Genomic DNA, 25900 nt, shown 5'->3' on the forward strand with positions numbered 1-25900 from the left:
TGAGTAAGGTTGTTTCCATGTTGTCCTTGAAATAATATCCAGACAACATTCTCCTCCTTCACTGTTCACACAGTCGCTGTAGTTGCCAGTATCCATAGTTACATTGGATTCTCTAATCTTTGATGACCCTTCATAAAATTACATGCAACTAATAATGTACTGCCTTCCAGCTTCCTCTTTCATTCATTTCTGCAGCATTTCCACAATAAAATTCTTTGGGTTTCCCTAAAAACACACTTCCCCAGTCTATGTAATTAATCAAGTCATCCTTTACTGAGTCCTGCAGAAAGCCACGATATTTATTCAAATGTGCTGCCTTTCCATAATTGCAGAATTATAGACCAGTATTTTAATGACTTTCAATGCATTGTGGTAAAGAGACAAAGTTCATTCATAGAATGGATTTTGGTTGATGGTGGGAAGTATGTAAGTCTTTCTACACTGGCCACAGTCACTTATCAATTAAATTGATTAAGGTGAGGGCAGAATTTATTTTCTATCAAATACTTGCTCTATACTCTTGCTTGCAGCTGAGTTTCAAACCAGACAAATTGTGCTGGATGACTAAGGAAAGGCAACTTGTGCACATTCTTCTTTAAAAGAAGCAGCTGCTTGTAGATTACTGCCAGTTTATTCTCAATTATTTCCTCTGTCTCTATGAGAAACTTTCAGTCTCTACCTAATGATATGTGGTAATTTGCAGAATAACAAATAATCAGTGAAAGGCCTTGAGCAATGTCATCCCATCATCCTGTGTCATTGTAAATTGATCTTCCTGTTCTGTCAACCCTATTCTGTTAAATTACTGACTACCCAACTTCCCCCTTGTTCCTCAACTTGGATGATATAATTAACAGTCTTCTTTTCTCCTCTTCAAGTCCACTATCATCATTTTTCCTCAAAGAAAGTGCCCTTAACACCTCTGCCATTTATAAATAATCATGCCACATCCAATTTCTCTTATTAAATCGATAAGCATGCTGTCTCCTCCAAAATCTTTGTCCATCTTTATCACAATTGTTTTTGAATTGCTCTAACCATCTTTTCGTCCATGTCACAGCCTTTACCAAAGTCACAAATGACACTCTGTGACTGGGATTCTAATAAACTGTCTTTCTTGCACCTATCTGCAACCTCTGTCATTGTTGTCTCCTGCAATGACTCTATGCTATAGTGCAGTTGGCTGGCCTACCATTGCCTAGTTCCGTACGTACCTTTCCAATTGCCTTCATTGGTTTCTCTTTCCTTCCTATATCAATATCTCCAGAGTTCCAGCAAGGATTTATATTTGAGTTTTTTTTATTCTACAATGTTGTCCCACAGTGACATTATGAAAAACACAATATTGGGTTCTACGTGTATACTAATGAAACATAGCTTCACCTCACTTAACCCATTCACTGTCACAGATTTGTGACGCTGCTTGTCAAGCTTTCTGCATTGAATGAGTAGAAATTACCGTCACCTAAATATTGAGAATGTTTCCTGTCCCCACCATCAGCTTTGTGGGTTTACCTCCAACAAGTAGACTGCGGTGGTTCAAGAAGGCAGCTCACCATCGTCTCCTGATGGGCAATAAATACTGGCCCGGCCAGCAACACCATACATCCTATGCATGGATTTAAAGAACACCTTTCCCTAGCCACAACTCCTCTCCCTAATAATTGTTTGGGATTGAACCAGACTGCATACAAACTTAGTATTCAATTTTATACAGAAATGACTTTGTGACCAACTTCACTTTGCCACTAAGACTGCCCATTTCTATTACTATAACCCTTGGGAAAATGGTGGTGAGCTGCCTTCTTAATCCGTTGCAGTCCTTTTGGTGTAGATACATCTGCAATGCTGTTAGGGAGGGAATTCCAAGATATTGACCCAGTAATACTGAAGGAACAAGAATATACTTCCAAGTCAGGACTATGAGTGGCCAGAAGGGAACTTACAGGTGGTGACGTTTCCATGTGTTTGCTGTACCTGTCCTTCTTGGCGGTTTAGTTGTGAGATTGGAAGGCACTGTCAGGAGCCTTGGTGAACTTTTGCATCTAGGCACTACTACTAATGAGCATCAGTGTTGGAGTGGATGTTTGTGATGGTGTTGATCTTCTTGAGTGTTGTTGGAGTTGCACTCATCCAGACAAGTAGAGAATGTTCCATCACACTCCTGACTTGTGTCTTGTAGATAGTGGACAGGCTTTGAGGAGTTTGGAGGTGAATTCTGTATTTCTAGCTCTGTCCTGCTCCTGTTGTGCAGTATTTATATGGCTAGTCCAGTTCAATTTCTAGTCAACATCTCACCCCAGGATGTTGATAGTTGTTGTCAATTAATTCATAAATCTAGTATATGAAGCTATCTCCATGTTAGCTACAACAACTTTATCAATTATCATATAATACAATTTGGTTTACTAATGTCCCTTTGGGAAGGAAAGCTACCATCCTTATCTGGTTTAGCCTACTCCAGACTCACAGCAATGTGATTGACTCCATAATTACCTCGTAAATCATTTATTTCAAAAGAGAGTAGTGATGGGCATCAACTGCTGACCTTGACAATGATGCCCACATCCCATGTAAGAAAAAAATATAAATACCTGTGGTTACAAGAGCAGATCAGAGGCAGGGAATCCTGTTATTCAGGATCTATTAGTTGCACTTCAATTCCATTCTCTGCTGTGATGTGATTTGAACCCAGGTTCCCAGAACACAAGTCTTATTCTCTGGATTATTAGCGCAGTCGTTGTACCACCACATCTCACCAAAAACCTGCCATCTTAAATATTCACTCACTCCACTACTGACAGCAGTATGTACCATCTACATAACTCACTGCATCAAATTGCCAAGTCTCCTTCAACAGCACTTTCCAAATCTATGTCCTCTAACACCACAAAAGACAAGGGCAGCAGATGCATGGGATCACCGGTCTTCTGTCATGAGTCATACTATCCTGACTTGGAATCATATTCCTGTTCATTCACTCTCATTGGGTCAAAATCCTGCATCTCCCACCCTATCAGCATGTGGTTGCCCCTGTGCCATATGAACTACAGCATTCATAAAGGCCGCTTCAGCACCAACTTCTTAAGGCTAATTAGGAATGGTAGTAAATGCTATCGTAGTCAGGGACACCCACATCCCATGAGTGAATGTATGAGGAATAAGTATTGGAGAAGTATTCGAAATGGAGAAAGGTGAGCAGTGGTGTTCCACAGGGGTCAATTTTGGGGCCACTGTTGTTTGTAATATACATAAATGATCTGGAAGAGGGCACTGTTGATATGATCAGCAAGTTTGCAGATGACACAAAGATTGGTGGAGTAGCAGGAAGAATAAGGGACTGTCAGAGAATACAGGAGGATATAGATAGACTGGAGAGTTGGGAGGAAAAGTGGCAGATGGTTTTCAATCCAGACAAATGTCAGGTGAGCATTTAGGCAAGACTAATTCTAGAACAAATTATACAATGAACGGAAGAGCCTTGGGAAAAGTTGATGGGCAGAGAGAGTGCAGGTCCACTGTACCCTGAAGGTTGCTGCACAGGTGGATAGAGTAGTCAAGAAGGCATATAGTATGCTTGCCTTCATTGGACAGGGTATTGCGTATAAGAGCTGGCAAGTCATGTTAAAATTGTACAAGGCGTTGGTTCGGCCGCATTTAGCATACTGTGTACAGTTCTGGTTGCCACATTACCAAAAGGATGTGGACACTTTAGAGAGGATGCAGAGAAAGTTACGAGGATGTTGCCTGGTATGGAAAGTGCTAGCTATGAAGAAAGGTTGAGTAGGTTAGGTTTATTTTCATTAGAAAAAAGGAGATTAAGGGGGGGACCTGATTGAGGTTTACAAAATGATGAAGGGTATAGACAGGGTGGATAGAGACAAGCTTTTTCCCAGGGTGAAGGATCCAATAACGAGAGGTCATTTTTTCAAGGTGAGAGCTGGAAAGTTTAAGGGGGATACACGTGGTAAGTACTTCACACAGAGGGTAGTGGGCGTTTGGAGGTGGTAGAGGCAGGCACGGTAGATTTATTTAAGATGCGTCTAGACAAATGCATGAGTAGGTGGGGAGCAGAGGGACACAGATGCTTAGGAATTGACTGACAGGTTTAGACAGTACATTTGGATTGGCTCAGGCTTGGAGGGCCAAAGGGCCTGTTCCTGGGCTGTACATTTTCTTTATTCTTTGTTCTTTGTATTGATCTGCTTGTAAGTGTGGGTTAATGAGCTGAGGCAATGTGATCGTCAGGTAAGTAAGTAATGTGCATTTATTTGAAATCCTGGTACCAGCATTAGCTTTCTAATATCACTGTATCAAAATGTTGATAGGATAAAAAACATACCAGGCACTGTATTAGACAAGTTTTCAGTACAATCTCCTTTAATACCTTATGTAGCAGATTTCACAAAAGTCATGGAATTGAGGTGCATTTTCACCTTTGTGCAATACATTTACATCATCTTTTTAGAATAATATTGACATTCCAAGAAAGTTGCATTATTTAGTAATAAAGCAAGCTATATAGTGAATCACGTATCTCAAATCTGCCTTTGATAATCTGATAAATGATGTTCCTGCTTTGCTGAAATTATTATTCTTCTGAACTGAGTGCCTAAATGCTGATATTTCAGGTTATTAATCCTGTAATGTGAACAGAGCAATGCAATTGATACTGAAGTTCCAATCAGAATTAAAGGGTAAATGTTACAGGTTAGTGCTCTTAGCAGAGAGCATCACGCACTTGGACCAACCATAAATTCTGGTTCAGGGATTACTAAAGGGAAAAGCTCATTAAAAGTTGTCTTTGAATTTCTGAATGTTGGGAATTTGTAAACTTCAGATTTCAATATAGCTGCTGATTGTCTGAATCTCAAATGCTGTTTTAAATTATGAATACTTAAAAGGAGGTTGTCAGTAAGAATGATTTCATTCCTGTTTATTTATACTTTACTGTTTGCTGGTTTCAATGTTTTTTCACATGAAGCTTTCAAGAAGAGGATGGCATATTGTATTTTGTAATAATTGAATCTTCAGATTAGATCCAATCATTTTAAGAACTGTACTTCTATATGCTAGACAATTAGCGACATTTCCTTTCTGTGGTATTTTCATTGCTGTGAAACATTGGGGACAGGGATTATCCACAATACAACGACATGTGTAAAGTATTTACTGTCTCCTCCTTAACTAGTTACACCTTTTGCCCTTTGATCCAATTCCATAAGGGCAATATTTAAGAAGACATTGCTCTTTCTTCCTTTCTCGATGGTACAAATTGAGATAAGGATTTGATAGTGCTCATTGACCTCCTGTGGCTTGCTCATGAGCAAACACTTATATCAACAAACTACTGGAGGAGATGAGAAAAATTCCTGTAGCCATTTTGCCCTTCCTTACCTAACGTATGGTAACATCAGCACTTCCACTGGCCTGGCTGAGATTAACAAGACCTGAAATCAAATTTGAGCTTTCCTTATTTGAATAGCTGATTGCCACTTTAGGCTGTTCTGTTGCCAGTTGAGCTTTTAGGGATATTATTACCTTTTATTGCTGATGTACCCCTTTGTGTCACCGATTGTCCCATTGTGTTGCAGGCATTTGCAGCATTTTAAATGGCAAGTCAGGACCAGTAACGAAACTTACAGAAATTATCACTGCAGAATCATGTTTAATTTTGATTCTATAATAAAATGGGGCATTGTTGGGCAAGGTATGTTCCGTAAGAATGAAATTGTGAAATTGTCACTATTTGGGCTGCCAAACTGAACAAAACGAAATCAGCTACATTTTCAGGCAGAATCCATAGTTGTAAGTATTGCACACTGAAAAGTCTTGGGCAGATGTTTATCTGTTGTCTTTGATAGTAGCTGTAGTTGTCACGTTATGGTTATGTTTACTTCATTCTTTTTAAGTGTCCTTTTGTTTTATTGGTTACTTTTCACCTGACCTTTAAACAGATACTGACTGGATGAAAGGAACTTATCTTGCTGACAAGTATTGCAGTTAGGCCTGTTCATACTTTGTTTCTGTTGCTAGGATACAAGGTTGCTAAGGAGCATGGTAATGTGGGACTTCAGAACACTGTCGCAGTTGAAATTTAAAGCTGCTTTTAGAGAATTGCTGAACTGTCTAAAACAACAGTTAGTATACCTGCATGCAGTGGCACCTTACTAACAGTGTAGACATTCGGTTTGTAAAAATAGATGACATTCCCTCATTTTCATGATTCATTTTAAAGCTGATTGACTTAGATTGATAAAATTTAGTGTTATTGACCTGAATCTATTTGTGCAAGGTAATAGAAGTCTTCCTTGAGATTAATTTGAAAACAAAATCTAAATTCTTCCTTGTGTTTGATTTTGTGGCAATAACAAGACAGCAACTTACTAAAATTAAATAGATCCCCAGTTGAATTTAAGCAGACTCCATGACTAGCTTTAAAGGAGATGATGTCACATGATGCCATGTGGCTTGTTAGCTGTTACTAACACTCTGGCCAGGAAATTCAGTTATACCGCGTCCTTTTTTCTCAAGTAGTTTGACTGTAGTCAGGGCTATCTCATAGGTCTGTCTTTGAGGAGCAGCAAAGATGAGGAGGTTCTCCATATTCAGGCAGCATCTTTTTGTATTTCATAAAGAAGATTGTCATTAAAGGAAGATTGCCTTTTGGGGCTGCGACACCATTCCAGTTCACAGAAGATCGACAAATTAGGGAGATCACCAAGGCCCGTACACAGAAGAAATAACTACATCTCCTTCCCCTTCCTGTGGACAAAGGGAAGCAAGCCAAGAGAGCTTTTGCTCATGTGACATATACTGAATCCCCTATTGCCTTCCATATGTTCATCAATTAAAAGAAACTCAGTAACTGTCAGTGGTCTTCCATGCCAGAGCTCAATTCAGAGAGTAGCTTATTAAGGACAATTTCACCTAAATCAACACTTCTATGCTCAATGCATCAACAATCCACAGTCCTCACCAATTTCCTTATAATCACTATTTAGTGGCAGTCCTTCAGTTTGGGTAGATACACCTTGCCTTCTGTTCATTACAAAGATAAAGACCAATTCTAAACTAGAACAAAAATATGATTCATTATCAACTCAGTTACATTTCTATTAGCCAACAGAAGTAATTGAGAATCACTCTTGTACTTGTGTGTGCTCTGTTCCTTACCCTAGTGCCTCTGTAATGTATGACGCATGTGGCTACAGCTTTGGAAGTGGAAGGCTGCTGAAATTCTGTTGAAGACACTTCACTTGGATGTGATGGTTGAAATTATGTGATTCTGGTCTCGGGAATCCAGGCTGCAGACTGACAGCATCTCAGCATGGATCAGAGCAACTCTGCTGGTTGTGTGACACCTACAAGGGAAGTGGCAGAGTGTTCAGTAGGAGAGCCAGCAGGCTGCCATTCTGAGAAAGGTCTCTCTTGCAAAAATCAACATAATTATCCTGGGAAAATGCCTCGCTACACCTAGAGTTGCAATATGAAAATTGAACTGTCAAATCATTTAGGACTGAGATGAGAAAAGAAGATGTCTTTGAGAGGTTTGTAAATATTTGGAGTTGTCTGTCCGGCAGAGACATGGATGCTCCATAGTGGGATATTTTCATGACTGATCAACAGGGCTTTGGGGCTCACGAGGAAACAAGGGCCATGGGCAACAGGTGGAGACTGTTGTTTAGGGAGAAGATTAGCCAGGATCATATTGAATAGTGGACCCCAAGCTCAAAGGTAAAACCAGATGTTTTGTCCTTTTAAATGTAAAAATGCTGTGCTGCTTTGGAGGTTTCTGTTGATCTTGGCCTCCAAAACCAAATACCTGCCTCTGCCAGCATCATGGCATTTTCAGCTGTGCTATTGATGAAACTGACTGTTATCATAGGAGTTTGTACTGAATAGCTTCCATGCGCTGCATAATATGAAAATTTTTATAAATGATGTGAGTTGCAGTCCCATCTAGCATTGTGTGTAATCTCCCTGTCAGGTTAGCCAATGTAATAATGGTGAGTGCGCGAGTATCAGGGAAGGACTGAGATGAAGGATGATGTAGTCACGTAAGGGCGTGGGGAGCATAAAATCCACTGTAGACCTGTTCTGCTGTGTAGCTGCTTGTTGTGTTGTAACATTCCATGTAAAAAGCTTGAGGAAAATGGCAGCTGGACTCCTACATGCTCAGTAATCTTGCCACATTTTGACAAAGTGTCATTTTCATTGAGGTTGGCTGAGTGGTTTCTCTCCCGCTGGCCTAGCATGTTTTCTCGTGCTATCATTCCAGATGTTCTTCCTTAACTGCCTACTCTGCCCCGATGTCTCATGCCAGCCCGATTCTCCCACTCACTGTATCCAGAAATACTCTCCACTGCTGAATGTCCTGGGATCCCTGGCATTGGCACTTCCTTTAAAAGGGCATTATGTGACTGATAAAGAACTCAGTCCAGTGCCAAATGGCACAGTTCATGACATTTACTGCAACTGTGGCGGATAAAGGGAAATTGGTGTCTCACTTTGTAGACAGGAACCTGGAGTGATAATAACGGTAATAAATCTCTTGCTGCTCACAAATGTCAAGAACTCGGAAAATGCAATTCGTTGGCATCGAGAAAGGCCTTGCTTGACTTCTCACACCATTCTCCGACATTCCTCACCAAAGGCCCACATTGTTCAGGCCTGGGACAATTCTGCCCTTTTATGTGCAATTTCCTTGGCAGGCTGCTCAACACAAAGTTAGTCGGTGTGAGTTAGGATTCTGGTAAAATCTGGTGCTTAAGGTATAGGACAGAGAAGAGGAGCAGGGGAATGACGTTTTATGATCAGTGAGACTGTAAAATGGTGGAGGTTTGAGCAATATTCTGGTCTTAACTTTAGTGAAATCAATTAATTGCTTCTGACATTGCAACCATGTGCTGGATGTTCTTGCAATTTCTTAACCTCTTCCCTCTATCAATAACTTGACACAAGGATGTCTTTCCAATTTCTGAGAGGTATAGGAAGACCACAGCCTATACCAGGCTTTGCTGCTCTCTCATTACTTTCTTCAGCCATCTTTCTGCTTAAAAAGTATTGCTATAGGCAAATTATACCTCCTATTTAGTATGCACCATTTGTTTTAAGTGGCATTACAGATCTGTGATATATATATATATATATATATATCCTCTGTAGAGCCAATGAGTTGTGCAAGTATCATAACTACCATTCCTGAAGAAGGGCTCATGCCCGAAACGTCGATTCTCCTGCTCCTTGGATGCTGCCTGACCTGCTGCGTTTTTCCAGCAACACATTTTCAGCTCATAACTGTATGTCAGGATGATTAAATTATTCAGGTAGCAGGAATATTGCAACTGGCGTGTATCCCTTGCCACCTCTGCACCACATTGTAGGTGATCAGATTTCTCGGACTCTTAATTAATGCATTCGACAAAGAAACATTCACCGCTCTCCTTGCAAGGCTTCATGTACCAAAGATTTCCATAAGGGCATCTGACAAGTGCTGTAGTTCTGCAGATAAGTATGTAATCAGTTTCATTCTTGGCTGCATGTCTGCAGCACAAATTGTAATTTATTTGTTATGAAAAGCATGACAACATCAAATAGTTTTATTTAAATCTGGCATTATGTTCTAACTGCCGTCATATTCTGATGTTGAAAGTACATTGTCAGGGGCAATGCAGCAGCTTGTGGTCATGGATCAGAAGATGGACTGCATGTGACTATTTGGCATTGTAAAGTTATTGCAGTCTAATTCAAGAGATCTGCACTGCAGTGTTGCTGTTGTTAGGAAGATATGGGTCTGAGAACTCGTTTAAATCATGACATGAGTGATTTTGGATTTAGAGTTCTATTTAATCAGAATAAACAGACTTGATGGTGTGAGCATGAGATCTTTGTTATTGGGAGAAAAGATCTGAAGGAACATTGTGATCTGAACTACGAAGTGTTGAATCTTGAGTTACACTAAGAATCTTGAGGGGTAAATCATCTGACCTTGTCACTGTTCAGATTTAGAAGTTCACACCGTCACCCTGAATCTGGATTGCACAAGTTGATGTGATGGTGCAAATCACATTTGCAGTGACATCCTTCCTAGTAGCTAACAGGATGGCTTCAAAACAGGATTTTGGAACCATGAGTTGGCAAATCTGCCCAGAAAGTGTCTACTAAGAACTGAAAGTTCAGATACAGAACTCTGGTGTCAATACAAAGGAAGGATTAAAGTCAGGCAGCAGCTGAAAGCATTTTTAGCAAATCTAGCTATTACAAGCAAAGATAAAATTAGAGTAAGTGTGATGAATCAATGTATCACAGGAATGCCAGAGACGCAGTTGATATATTTAATATAGGAGTGTTCGCATGGAAACCTGAATCAAGCGAGCTCAACATATCTCGGGCAGTTTATGTTCTTTTCCAAATTGAGAAGGTAAACAAGTTTTCTGCTAGGTGGCCTCAGTCTATGCTTGTTAACTCCATAAAAATTCAATAATAAATTGAAAAGTACAATTTATTGGATACCTCAGTGCAATGCTATGTATAAAATATTCAGTGTATTTTTAAAAGTAATTGTTTGTTCATATCTCAAATTGCATTTATAGAGAGAGAGGAGGTTAATGCTATATTAATTGTATTTAATTGTATGCAAGTCTAGAAGAAGCCTGAAGTAAAAGGATTTTCCAAAACCAGTGCAAATATAAAAACTGCAGTGTGTTACATATCATCAATTTTGTTGTCCCTGCCCTATCGCAAAAAAGGTGATTTATGAATAAGGGGTGGATGAAATCATAAAGCATTCAAAGCAAAAAAATCATCAGGCTGATCTGATCCAGACATAAGAATACAGATTAGATCTTGGGAGAAGATTGGGCAAACGATATGGGCAAAGTGAGGAATGACGTCTGTGCACCAAGAATTTAGGGAGCTAGGCGGTAGAGAGAAAAGCAGAACCTCAGTGATTGTATTTTAGTGATTGCACCCACAACATAGTACGGTTCATATTACTCCTGGTGCCACGTGCTAACAAGTATAGAGATAAGAAAATCAGACAGACAGATGAAAGCTTGAGAGTTGGTATAAGAGGGAGGGTTTTAGATTCCTGGTTCATTTGCACCATTCTTGGGGAAGGTGGGACATGTTCACATGGGACGGCCTGCACCTGAACTACACTGGGACCAACATTCTCGCAGATGGGTTTGCTAGTGCTGTAGGGACCAGTTTAAACTAGACTGGCAGGGGAAGGGGACACAGAATATCGATGAAACAGACACATGTCATGCTACACCAAAGGAAGCAAGTGTCAGTGGGTTCAGCTATGATTAGTGTCAAGAGAGCAAGGCCAGGCCAGATGGTCTTTTACTTTAATACTAGGAATGTAAAAGGTAAGACTAATCTATTAATTGGGTAGATTGATGAAAGTGTGATATTATTGCCATTACAGAGACATGGTTGATGGAAGGGCTGGACTGAAAACTTAACATTCCGGGCTATAGAATCTTTTGGTGAGACAGGGGAGGGTCAAAAAAGGGTGTTGGTGTAGCCTATTGATTAAGAAGTGGGCGGCACGGTGGCACAGGTGGGCGGCACGGTGGCACAGTGGTTAGCACTGCTGTCTCACAGCGCCTGAGACCCGGGTTCAATTCCCGCCTCAGGCGACTGACTGTGTGGAGTTTGCACGTTCTCCCCGTGTCTGCGTGGGTTTCCTCCGGGTGCTCCGGTTTCCTCCCACAGTCACAAAGATGTGCAGGTCAGGTGAATTGGCCATGCTAAATTGCCCGTAGTGTTAGGTAAGGGGTAGATGTAGATGTAGGGGTAGGGGTATGGGTGGGTTACGCTTCGGCGGGGCGGTGTGGACTTGTTGGGCCGAAGGGCCTGTTTCCACACTGTAAGTAATCTAATCTAATCTAAAAAAAAGTCAATTACTGTAATAAGGAGATATGATATCTTGGAAGGGTCCTCCAACAAGATTTTGTGGGTAGAACTTTGGAATGTTAAAGGGGCAGCTATTTTATTTGGAATGTATTATAGGTCTCAAAGAGTCAGCAGGATATGGAGGAGGAAATATCTAGATGTTTTACAGATAATTGGGTGATTAGGAGTTGGTTCCTGTCCCCACTCTATCCAAATCCAAAATCCAAAAGAGTGATAATTGGGTAATAGACTAGGGGATTTCAACTTTCCCAACATAAATTGGGATAGTCATAGTTTTAAGGGTTTAGAGGGGAGCAGATATCCCGGAAGCTTTTTGTATAGAAGGTCCAACAAGGGATGACATAATGCTGGATCTGGCTGTGGGGAAAGAAGCTGGACAAGTGTTCAGTGTAGCAGTGGAGAAAGGATTTAGTGATAGCAATCACAACACGGTATGGTTCAAATTTCTTCTGGACAAAGAAAAAGATGGCATTCAAAAGGTGGCTGTGGATTTGGGGAACAGATTTTATTAAAATAAAACAGGATTATGTAAATGATTTGGATGTGAGCATTAGAGGTATAGTCAGTAAGTTTGCAGATGACACCAAAATTGGAGGTGTAGTGGACAGCAAAGAAGGTTATCTCAGATTACAATGGGATCTTGATCAGGTGGGCTAATGGGCTGAGAAGTGGCAGATGAAGTTTTATTTAGATAAATGTGTGGTGCTGCATTTTGAGAAAGCAAATCTTAGCAGGACTTATCCACTTAATGGTAAGGTCCTAGGGAGTGTTGCTGAACAAAGAGACCTTGGAGTGCAGGTTCATAGCTCCTTGAAAGTGGAGTCGCAGGTAGATAGGATAGTGAAGAAGGCATTTGGTATGCTTTCCTTTATTGGTCAGAGTATTGAGTACAGGAGTTGGGAGGTCATGTTGAGGCTGTACAGGACATTGGTTAGACCTCTGTTGGAATATTGCGTGCAATTCTGGTCTCCTTCCTCTTGGAAAGATGTTGTGAAACTTGAAAGGGTTCAGAAAAGATTTACAAGGATGTTGCCAGAATTGGAGGATTTGAGCTATAGGGAGAGGTTAAATAGGCTAGGGCTCTTTTCCCTGGAGCATCAGAGGCTGAGGGGTGACCTTATAGAGGTTTACAAAATTATGAGGGGCATGGATAGGATAGACAAAGTCTTTTCCCTGGGGTGAGAGAGTCCAGAACGAGAGGGCATAGGTTTAGGGCGAGAGGGAAAAAACATAAAAGAGACCTAAGAGACAACGTTTTCATGCAGAGAGTGGTACGTGTATGGAATGAGCTGCCAGAGGAAGTGGTAGAGGCTGGTACAATTGCAACATTTAAAAGGCATCTGGATGGGTATATGAATAGGAAGGGTTTGGAGGGATATGGGCCAGGTGCTGGCAGGTGGAACTATATTGGGTTGGGATATGTGGTTGGCATGGATGTATTGGACCGAATGGTCTGTATCCATGCTGTACATCTCTATGACTCTATCTGGCCACAGTAGACTGGGAACAACTCCTTGTGGTAAGTCTGCAGAGGAGCAACATGGAGTATTCAAAAAGGAATGCACTGCCTGGGAGAGTACAGATTCAACACGTATACTTTCGAGGGAAGTGTAGCAGCGGTATGTTCAGAGAATCTTGGATATCTAGGATAATTCAGGACAGGATGAGGGAGGAGAGCAGGGCTTTTATAATGTCCAAAGGGAGCAGTTCAGCTGTGGCCCTATAGAAGAATACAGAAAGTGCAGGAGGGAACTTAAGAAAGCAATTAGAAGAGCAGAAAGGGGGCATGAAAAAGGGACTTACAAACTGGATTAGGGAAATTCTGAAAACATTTTATAAATACATTAAAGGGAAGAGGTTAAACAGGGCTTTTAAGGACCAAGGGGATAATCTCGTGTAAAGCTGCAGGATATTGGAAGGGTGTTGAATGAATATTCTTCAGTCTTCATTCTGGAAACGGAGGACATATGTGCGGAATTCAGGAAAAGGTGCTGTGGAGAACTTGCACAATTTGACGTAGAAAATGGGGATGTATTGGACTATTTGACTTAAAAGCAGACAAATCCCCTGGCCCAGATAAACTGCATCCCAGGCTGCTGTGGGAGGCAAGGCTGGAAATTACAGGGGTTCTTACATAAAGTTTAAACTCCTGTCTGGCCATGGGAAAGTGCCGGATAATTGGAAGATAGCTAATGTGGCTCTACTTTTTAAGAAGGGTGGTAGAGATGAATCAGGAAATTACAGATCAGTGAGTCCTATGTCAGTGGTAGGGAAACTGTTGGTAAAAATTCTAAAGGAGAGAATTAATACCACTTTGAAAGGCATGGGTTAGTTGATGTAGTTTATGTGGATTTTAGCAAAACTTTTGACACGGAGACTGATTGATTGGGAAGGTTAAAACACAAGAAATTGAGGAAAACGTAGCAAGATGGATCAGAAAGTGGCTTAGTAATAGAAGACAAAACGTTGTGGTAGAAAGCTGTTTAAGTGCCTGGAGGCCGTGTCTAGCGGATTACCACAAGGATCAATGCTGGGATCCTTACAATTTGTTATATACATAAATGATAGAGATGAAAATGTGGGGGTGCCATTAAGTAAGTTTGCAGATGACATCAAGATTGGTAGTGTTTAATAGCAAAGAAAATGGCTTTAGGTTATGGGAAGATGTAGACAGATTGGTCAAATGGACAGAGCAGTGGCAGATAGTATTTAACTTGGATAAGTGTGATGCACTTTGGGAGAAAAAACAAAAAGAGGGGGTATTTAATGAATGGCAGGATACTGGGTAGCTTGGAGGAACAGAGGGATCATGAGGTAACTATCCACAGATCTCTGAACTTGGCAGAGCACATGAATAGGATAGTTAAGAAGGCATATGGGTCACTTGCTTTCATCAGTCATAGCATAGAACATAAGAGCAAGGAGGTAATGTTAGAGTAATACAGAGCATTGGTCAGGTCACAGCTGGAGAACTGTGTGCAGTTCTGATCACCCCACTAATGGAAGGATGTGACAGCACTAGAGGGAGTAAAGAGGAGGTTCATCAGGATGTGGCCTGGAATGGAGAAATTGAACTATAGGGAGATACTAAATAGCTTGGATTTTCTCTAGAGCAGAAAAGGCTGAGGGGGGTGTCATGATTGAGGTGTATAACATTTTGAAGGATATGGACAAGGTGGGTGGGGAGCAGCTGTTCCCCTTGATTGAGGGAACAATCATGAGAGGGCATAGTTTTAGGATAAGGGCAGGAGATTCAAAGGGGATTTGGAGAAAAAACATTTTCGCTCAGCGTGTGGTAGGAATCTGGATGCACTACTAGGGACAGTAATGGAGGCTGGAAATCTTACAACCTTTAAAAAAATATTTGGATATCCATTTCAAAAATTGTAACATTCAAGGCTATAGGACAAGTGCAAGAAATCGGGATTGGTGCACCTTTATTGTTGGTACAGAATCAATGGGCCATAGGGCCTTTTTTGACTCTGAATCTAGTCAGAAGTCACACAACACCAGGTTATAGTCCAACAGGTTTATTTGAAATCACAAGCTTTCGGAGTGCTGCTCCTTCATCAGGCGAAGTGGAAGAAAGTGCACAGGCATAGAATTTATAGGTGGAGAGATCATTGCAAAATAATTCCAGGTAATTAACAGTAGGTAGTACAAATGGTATGAGTGGAGTGTTGACAAGATGAATAGCAAGTCTTTGCAGGTGATCAAAAGTGTCAAATGGTGTGAGTAAAGAGCCAACAGCTAATAGTAAGTGAAGGGATGACCTGTGATACAATTGATTGAAGCAGAAAGGTAAATATAAAAAATCAAATTTGTGTCTGGCACCATCTTATTTTTAAATTTTTTGTAATTATCTCTCTGCCTCAATTAATTGGATCATAGGTTATCCCTTCACTTACTATTAGCTCTGAAGTCTCGTGATTTCAAGTAAACCTGGACTATAACCTGGTGTCGAGTGCCTTCTGACTTTTTGCATCCCAGTCCAACACCAGCACCTCCACATCTATAAATCTATGAATTGGATGGTAGATGACTTTCCAACTAAATGGATGTCAACACATGCTTTCTGAAATTTATTTTTTCAAAATGAGCAATCGGGTAAGAAATGAATGAACTGCTGGTTCTGCCTCTCCCTTCTCAAGAGAAGGCAAACACAATAAATTTAGTGTATGAAGTATGAAATGTTAAAATTTAAAATGTTAAATGTGTACAATTTGGTTCCATAGATTCTACCCAATATATTCAGTGCCTTGATGAAAAGATCTGTAAAATTTTCTCAGCTCTCCAGAGGTAAACATACTCTGAAATATTGACTTTGTCTTCCGACCTTCATTGTTTAAGCTTTACTGTTCACTTTCCATAAACCCAAAGATTATGTATTCTCCAGCTGAAGGATGATGGTAGCAATGTCAATTTTCCATCACAATTATTATCCACAAATGGAGACAATGCAATGAATGGATTGAAGATCTGATTGCTGAGAAGTCAATTACAGTGAAGCTGCGATAATATTCCTTTCACATTTATCTTGCAGCCCTAAGCCACTTATCTCATATAAGCAGCATCCCTGGAATGTGAATCTTTTCGGATAAATGTATAGCTATCCAGTTGTGAAATTGCAATTTGTCGTTGAGGTACTGGCAGCTGTTGTAATGGGATAAATTATGCAAATTGTCAGTGGAGGAAATGACTTTATTTATAAAATGTCTTTAACGTTGAAGAACATTGCCGATATAAAATCCGACTCTCCTTACAGATGAGAATAAACAATAAATGGGAGAGTTTGGAACATTGACTGAAAGTTTGGTCTTAAATATACATTTTAAGAAGCGTTTAAAGATGGAGTAGATTGAGGTGTTTAAGATGGAGTTCTCAAAAGTAGGTGAAAGGGGCAAAATCTTTCAGACGGTATGGTTCCCTGATTCTCCTGCAATGAGATCAGCAGTGACCACATCCTAACCTGTTTAAGCCATCCTACAGCCATGTAATACTCTGCTAATTGATGCCTGCCAGTCACTGAGGAAAAGTCCCACCTCCAAGAGCTACTGGCCATTTTGATTGAATGGCAGCTCTGTGGTCACAGCAGTAGTGTAGGTGACCAATAACTGAGCAGGTGGGCAAGCTGCCTTGGGTCTCTTGTAAAATTTTTGATGGGGCAGAATCTTATTTATTTGGGAACTAAGTGTGGCATCGAGCTGGAAGCCAAGAAGTACTTCTACATGGAAGTGAGCCAGGTTTTCTTGTGTAATTTCTTCCTTCTCACCTAGTTCCATATTCATGTACGGGTAAACATCACATTTGTGAGTTGGAAGTTCTTCTCCTTGCTAGGGCCCTAGAGGACCCATACTGTGTAGAAACAGGCCATTCAGCCCATCAGGTCCATACTGATTCTCTGAAGAACATTCCACCCAGACCACCCCTCTATGCTATCTCTGCAACCCACCTAGCCTGCACAGCCCGGGTCGCTATGGGCAATTTAGCATGGCCAATCCACCTAACCTGCACATCCCGGGTCACAATGGGCAATTTAGCATGGCCAATCCACCTAACCTGCACATCCCGGGTCATTATGGGCAATTTAGCATGGCCAGTCCACTTAACCTGCACATCCCGGGTCGCTATGGGTAATTTAGCATGGCCAATCCACTTAACCTGCACATCTGTGGATTGGGAGGAAACCTGCACAGACACTGGGAGAATCTGCAAACTCCACACAGACACGTAAGGGTTGAATTGAACCTGGGTCTCTGGCACTATAAGGCAGCAGTACCAACCATAGAGCCACTATGGGTTCCAACTATCAGATGCCATATGTAAAGGCACCCAGATAACATTTCACTCTACAAACCAGGAGTAGGTGAATAAAGAAGGTGAGCTAGTTCATCCTTCCTCACCTGAGAGCTGAACGATTTTGGGTATTCCATCTGGAGCCATGACAAATGAGGAACCTCGCTCAGGATCTGGGTGTAACAAGGTGATAGTTTACAACTGCAAAACTTGTACTGTGCATAACAGACTGCTGGATTTGACCTTGTATTTTAATTGCTAGTATGTGTGTTTGAATTGCAGTATTGCTAGTCTTGACAATAAATGGAACTATTTACCGTTGGCTGGTTGTTGCAGTTTAACACGACATTTCATAGACATGCAAATAATATATAGTTTACATGTATTAAGCGATGGTTAAAGGTTGGCTGTTATTGTTAGTTTATCAAAACTTCACTGAAGTTGTAAGAGGTTGAGGAATATGGAAATAGTGCAGGGTAATGGCATTAAGGTGGAAATGAGCCATGATCTAGTTGATTGATGGGGCAGGCTGGATTGGTTCAATGGCCTGGTCCTGCTCCCTTTTCCCTGTGCTCTGACATGGAGTTATTCTGCTGGCGTCCATTTATCTGAGTGGTCGGCCAGCAGGCCTCAGCTAGATTGAGGGCAGCACCTCACCCTGAGCCCAGTAACATAGACCTTTACCTCAGTATGTCTTGCCATGTGCCACTCTTTAGGAGCTATACTTCTTTTGTAACACTGAAAAGAATAGCGAGTTTTGAGAATTTGTAGCTCAGGTTGAGGTTTTGGATGTAGGTTTGCTTGCTGAGCTGGAAGGTTCATTTCCAGATGTTTCGTCAGCCTCCTTGGTAACATCTTCAGTGGTCCTCAGGTGAAGCACTGCTGATAATTCCTACTTTCAATTTGTATGTTTGGGTTTCTTTGGGTTGATGTCATTTCCTGTGATGAAGTCATTTCCTGTTCCTTTTCTCAGGGGGTGGTAAATGGGGTCTAACTTGATGTGTTTGTTGATAGAGTTCCAGTTGGAATGCCATGCTTCCTATACAGACCATATACAGACAACAAGAAAAACTAATGTCATTTACAAAATACCGTGCAAGGACTGTAACAAACGCTATTGGGCAAATAGGCAGAAAACTAGCTACCAGGATACATGAACACCAACTAGCCACAAAAAGACATGATCTTCTATCACTGATATCCTTACATACGGATGAGAAAGGACACCACTTTGACTGGCACAACACATCCATCCAAGGACAAGCCAAACAGAATCACGCATGAGAATTCCTAGAAGCGTGGCATTCCAACTGGAACTCTATCAACAAACACATCAAGTTAGACCCCATCTACCACCCCATGAGAAAAGGAACAGGAAGTGACTTCACCACAGGAAGTGACATCACCAACCCAAAGAAACCCAAACATATAAATTGAAAGCAGGAATTATCAACAGTGCTTCACCTGAGGCCCACTGAAGATGCTACCTAGTAGGGTGACAAAATGTCTGGAAATGATCCTTCCAGCTTAGCAAGCAAACCTACATCCAAAACTGAAAAAAGTCATAGAGTCATAGAGGTACACAGCGCAGAAACGGACCCTTTGGTGCAACTTGACCATGTTGATCAGATATCCTAACCTAATCTAGTCTCACTTGCCAGCACCTGGCCCGTATCCCTATAAACTCTTCTTATGCATATACCCATCCAAATGCTTTTTACATGTTGCAATAGTACCAGACTGTACTACTTCCTCTGGCAGCTCATTCCATACACGCACCACTCTCTGTGTGAAAAAGTTGCCCCTTAGGTCCCTTTTTTTATCTTTCCCCTCTCATCCTAAACCTATGGTCTTTAGTTCTGGATTCCCCTACCCCAGGGAAAAGACTTTGTTTATTTAACCTATCCTTCCCCCTATGATTTTCTAAACCTCCTGAGGTCACCCCTCAGTGTCTGAGGTTCCAGGGAAAACAGCCCCAGCTATTCAGCCTCTCCCTACACAGCATTTGATGGACGTTTAAAAGTTCTGAATGGTCCAGTGTGTCACATAGAAATATTTTTAAAGCATGGCTTTGTACCAGGCTGAAACATTACAGCACCAGTTTGAAGTCCAATTGTAATGAGACTGACCACTCCTTATGGTTTAGTGTTCATGATAACAGGGGAGGTGCTTACAGTTGCTGAGTCAGATCATTACCTTAACTCCAAGGTTAACTGCTTCTTTTCTCTGATTACCTGAAACTGCTTTGCAGCAACCAGAACGTATGACTGTCACCTCTGAATAAGAAGGATGTGAGTTAAAATCCCAATCAAGAGACTGTAGTGCACAGTCTAGGCTAATACTTCAGTGCAGTAGTGAGCACATGCTGCATTCTTAGAGGTGGTGTTTCATAGTTGAGATGTTAAACTATGACCTTGGATATAGTTTTAAAATTAACCCAATATTTACCATTCAATTAACACATGAAAGCCAATTATTTGATCACTGTCACATTGATATTTATGGGACATTGTTTTGCCAAATGCTACATTTCCTCCATTTTCATTCACAACAATGACTGCACTTTAAAATAATTAATTGGTCTTAACCAGTTTAGGAAGCTCTGAGTTCCTGAAAGGCACTTGGATGCAAATCCTTTCTTCATGTTGCAGTCGTACAGGACATTGGTTAGGCCACCTTTGGAATACTGCTTACAATTCTGGTCACCCTGTAATAAGAAAGATGTTGCGAAACATGAAAGTATTCAGAAAAGATGCGTAGGGATGCTGCAGGGATTGGAGGGTTTGAGCAACAGAAAGAGTCTGAATAGGCTGATTTTTTCTCCATGGAGTGTCAGATGCTGAGGGGTAACCTTACAGAGGTCTATAAAGTCAGGAGGGGCAGAGATAGGGTCAATAGCTGTGGTCTTTTTCCCAGGGTAGGGAAGTCTAAAATTAGAGGGCATAGGGTTAAGGTGATAGGGAAAAGATTTAAAAGGGACCAAAGGCACACAGGGGTGATGCATGTGTGGAATGAGCTAGTATAAATACAACATTTACAAGGTGTCTGGATGGGTACAAGAAGTTGAATTACTATGCACGCAAGTATTTACTTACAAAGAAGCAAGGTGGCCTAGAAAGGTGACAATGGGAGAGATCTCAGATGATGATTCATTACACAACAAATTGGTTTGTGATTGTTAGAATGTTGACTGCAGAGGGAGAGCATCCAGTGAATGTGAAGTGCCTGATAGATACCAGTGTTTCAAGTAACTTGTGAGTTCCATAGACCTTTGCAAAAATGACTGAAGATGGTGACCTCAATATGAAAGTAATGTTGAGGCTTTGTGATGGAATGATGCACATCCCAAGAGGACAAAGATTGCTGAGATTCTGGATTAGTGGTGCTGGAAGAGCACAGCAGTTCAGGCAGCATCCGAGGAGCAGTAAAATCGACGTTTCGGGCAAAAGCCCTTCATCATCTGCAGTCATTGTTTTTACCTAAAGATTGCTGAGAGCCCACTGTAATGGGAAGAACAAAGATCTGGAGTTCCAGTTAATATATGTTAAGCAAAACCCACTTAAGTCATCTGAAATAAGTCTCAAGCTTGAACTGGTAACCCTATTTATGCCAAAGGAGACTTGCAACGTTCCTCATGGTACTAAGCCACTAACTGTTGAATAAAATATTACAAAGATGTTTTTCTAGGTTTGGATGGCTTGCTGGTGAATATCATCCTGAAGCAGGTAAGAGGGTAAGACTAAATCAGCATCTGCCGAGGAGAATTCGAGCTGCCTTAAAGAGTAAGACAAGGTTGAAAGCTGAGAAAGAAGGGAGTAATCAAAAAAGTAACAACTCCTCTAGACATGTTTAGCTGAAGTGAAAATTCTGGAAGATTGAAGTTATACATAGATCCAAAGTACCTCAGTAAAGCATTGAAAAGATTTCACTACGCCATGCCAGCCATTGAAGAAATTTTCCACAACTTGCCAAAGAAAGGTCTTTACGATGCTCCATGTGAAGACTGGTTACTGGAATTGAAACTGGCTGAAAACAGCTGTATTCTACCCATGTTCTGGATGCCATTTGGGAGACACAGATGTGTGCTCATGTGTTTGGTATTTCCACTCCTCTGAAAGAATGTCATGGTAGATAGCATGAGATAGTCAAGTGGTCTTGCCAGACAGGAAGTGGTTGTGAATGATCTCCTAGTCTATCGATGTAGAAATGAGATAGAATAAGCCATTGCTAAGCATGATCAGAATGTCATGTGACTGCTAGAGGAAGGTTATCAGATGAATTTAATGCTGAACAAGAAAAAGATGTCATGTCATTGAAGATGCCTGATGTCAAGTATATGGGTTATATTGAGGGAGCAAAAAAGTTTTGCCATGTTCCTGATGAGGTGCCAGAGGGAGTGGTGAAGGCTGATACAATTACAGCATTTAAAAGGTATCTGCATTGGTATAGGAATAGGAATTTAGAGGGATATGGGCCAAATACTGGCAAATGGGACTAGATTAATTTAGGATATCTGGTTGGCATGGATGAGTTGGACTGAAGGGTCTGTTTCTGTGCTGTATATCTCTATGACTCAATGAGAACTACAGCAATCATGCAGTGACCAACAGATGCGACAGCAGTGCAATGATTTGTTGAACCTTGTGTCACCTTTATGCAACGTGGGCAATCACTTGTATTTGCATTGAGAGTGTTTATGCAACAAGTTTACATTCCAATTGAGAAAGAGTCCCTAAATGTTTGTCTTTACTTCCAAGCATTTTAATCCATGTTTGAGAGACAGAGAAAGCGTGACTGTGAAGTCTGACTACAAGCTATTTCCTAATATCATTCTCAAATTGTTTCTGTCTAAAGTGTGTTCAAAGGCCATTACTTTGTTTATAGAGATAGCATCTGGATGTGACATCGAAACAATTAAAATAACTGCATTGCTCTGTGGAGAGCTCTGGTCCCTATGAAGCAAGTTGAAGATGCTAAGACAGAGTTTGAAATTTTCCAGAATCAATGGGAAGTTATCACTCACCATTGACATCAAGTTAACAATCCAGTAGAGATGTTGAATCTGAAAGACTTAGATCAGCAAACTCTGTAACTAGATACAACTCCGCAAGTACTGCAGGACAGAGTGATAGGGAAATGGCCTGGAAGCATGAAGGACGCACCTCTTGTTGCATTGTTTACCATTTCCTTGTGTTAATACAGGAGATCACCACGCCTTATTTGAATTCGTGAGATTGTAGTTCGAATGACATCCATTCATTGTTATAAGCTATTCATTTATTCAAGCACTTCCACTCTGCCGTCTCCAAGCGATTCAGCTGGAATGCCATTGATCCTTTGACCCCCAGTGTTTTGCCATTGGCTTAATGCCCACAGCAACTTGGCTCTAGTGAGTGAGAGGTCGCCTGTTCTTTGTTGTTTGTGTATCTGGTTACTGCAACTGGATTGTGAGCAATAGTTTGCTCCTTATTTAAAGGTTAAAAAATAGCAGCTTATTCCTGATAGCTAATCAGAATTCAGTGCATAATCTTACAAACAGGGCAAAATATAAATAAAATAAATATTAGAAATATATACATTGTGGTCTGCAAATGTGTGCTCGAATTAGAACTGGAAAAAAACATTTTGTAAAATTGTAGATGGAAACAAAAGGCCCACAGTCAATTCAGCTTGCCATATGTAAACACATGCTGGCCATATCCATCCACACAAAATGCTTATAGTGACTTCTCACTTCTTCCACAAGTTTGCTGTGTTGCTATGGTTCTGGGTCTTTATTAAAGGTGTTTTAATTGTGATGTAATAATGATTATGATGTTTCAAACCCAGACGGTTGTAGAATAGACAAGGTGCTGTTATAAGATGAAACACTCCAGCAATTGCATACAGTTGTATCTTTCTTTAAAGGTCTAATTTAAAATAAAAACCCATAATAAAGTGATGAGTCGATTTGTTCGAAGGACACTTCCTTGGGTTAAATCTCCCCATAATTTCTGCACTGTAATTTGAAAGATGGAAAGTTGAACACAGGACTCCATTGAGGAATTCTTTAACAGTCTGTACTTTGCAAGATGTTGAATGGATCTGTTTGAATTCACTAAACAGGTTGGGACATCGTACAGGTAAATATCTCAATGTTCATCTTGTCATAGAATCATAGAGATGTACAGCATGGAAACAGACCCTTCGGTCCAACCCATCCATGCCGAGCAGATATCCCAACCCAAGCTAGTCCCACCTGACCACCTAGCAGAGGTCTCTGAACATACCGCTGCTACACTTCCCTCTAAAGTGTACGTGTTGAATCTGTACTCTCCCAGGCAATGCATTCCTTTTTGAATGCTCCATGTTGCTCCTCTGCAGACTTACTGCAAGGAGTTGTTTCCAGTCTACTGTGGCCAGATAGAGTCATAGAGATGTACAGACCCTTTAGTCCAACTCATCCATGTTGACCAGATATCCCAACCCAATATAGTCCCACCTGCCAGCACCTGGCCCATATCCCTCCAAACCCTTCCTATTCATATACCCATCCAGATGCCTTTTAAATGTTGCAATTGTACTAGCCTCTACCCCTTCCTCTGGCAGCTCATTCCATACACGTACCACCCTTTGAGTGAAAACATTGTCTCTTAGGTCTCTTTTATGTTTTTTCTCTCTCACCCTAAACTTATGCCCTCTAGTTCTGGACTCCCCCACCCCAGGGAAAAGACTTTGTCTATTTATCCTATCGATGCCCCTCATAATTTTGTAATCCTCTATAAGGTCACCCCTCAGCCTCCGACACTGCAGGGAAAAGAGCCCTATCCTATTTAACCTCTCCCTGTAGCTCAAATTCTCCAACCCTGGCAACATCCTTGTAAATCTTTTCTGAACCCTTTCAAGTTTCACAACATCTTTCCGATAGGAAGGAGACCAGAATTGCACGCAATATTCCAATAGAGGCCTCAACATGACATCCCAACTCCTGTACTCAATACTCTGACCAATAAAGGAAAGAATACCAAACTCCTCCTTCACTATCCTATCTACCTACGTCTCTGCTTTCAAGGAGCTATGAACCTGCACTCCAAGGTCTCTTTGTTCAGCAACCCTCCCTCGGACCTTACCATTAAGTGTATAAGTCTTGCTACAATTTGCTTTCCCAAAATGCAGCAACTCGCATTTATCTAAATTAAACTCCATCTGCCACTTCTCAGTCCATTGGCCCATCTGGTCCAGATCCTGTTGTAATCTGAGGTAACCCTCTTCGCTGTCCACTTCACCTCATATTTTGGTGTCATCTACAAACTTACTAACTATACCTCTTATGCTTGCATCCAAATCATTTATGTAAATGACAAAAAGTAGAGGACCCAGCACCGATCCTTGTGGCACTCCACTGGTCACAGGCCTCCAGTCTGAAAAACAACCCTCCATCACCACCCTCTCTCTTCTACCTTTGAGCCAGTTCTGTATTCAAATGGCTAGTCCTCCCTTTATTCCGTGAGATCTAACCTTGCTAATCAGTCTCCCATGGGGAACCTTGTCGAATTGCCTTGCTGAAGTCTATATAGATCACATCTACCGCTCTGCCCTCATCAATCCCCTTTGTTACTTCTTCAAAAAACTCAATCAAGTTTGTGATTTCCCACGCACAAAGCCATGTTGACTATCCCTAATCAGTCCTTGCTTTTCCAATTACATGTTCATCGTGTCCCTCAGGATTCCCTCCAACAACTTGCCCACCACCGACTTCAGGCTCACTGGTCTATAGTTCTCTGGCTTGTCCTTTCCACCCTTCTTAAACAGTGGCACCAATTGGCTTTCCCCCTTCAAATGATTTTCACCTGAATCCCCTTGAGGTCAAATGTGGCAATAAAATAACAACAAGCTCCGTTTGGTTTCCTGAAGTATAGGAACAACTTCAACAGCGAAAATAAAGGGGTATGTTCAAAAAGAAATGTTTAGCCAGACTCTGGAGAGAAGGGATCAAAGAATAAATAGTTATCTTAATTGAGATAACATTGTGCAAAAGTGATAGGTCACTCCTTTCACTACAAATTATACTTTTTTATTGTAAAACAATTGCAGGTTGCCAATTCATTTTTTTCATGAGACTAGTGCTTAACAAATGTTATTTAGTTGATATCATAAAAATTCAGTAAAAATATTTTTGGACGTTTAGACTCCTTCAAAG

At 41.0% G+C, this 25900-nt stretch overlaps 1 protein-coding gene across 2 annotated transcripts in view; it reads left to right on the top strand.

Annotated features, from left to right (window-relative positions):
- abhd6a (abhydrolase domain containing 6, acylglycerol lipase a) overlaps positions 1-25900 on the top strand; it is an 82020-nt gene that overhangs the window by 12457 nt on the left and 43663 nt on the right. The window contains exon 1 of one of the 2 annotated variants that reach the window (XM_072582398.1): positions 7719-7737. The exons of the other annotated variant lie outside the window; for it this stretch is intronic. The gene's annotated coding sequence lies outside the window, so the exon portion shown is untranslated. Of the gene's footprint in view, positions 1-7718; positions 7738-25900 lie in introns of those variants that run through there. 2 annotated transcript variants of the gene reach the window in all.

This window comes from Chiloscyllium punctatum, chromosome 12, assembly GCF_047496795.1.
Source record: "Chiloscyllium punctatum isolate Juve2018m chromosome 12, sChiPun1.3, whole genome shotgun sequence".
Taxonomy (NCBI): domain Eukaryota; kingdom Metazoa; phylum Chordata; class Chondrichthyes; order Orectolobiformes; family Hemiscylliidae; genus Chiloscyllium; species Chiloscyllium punctatum.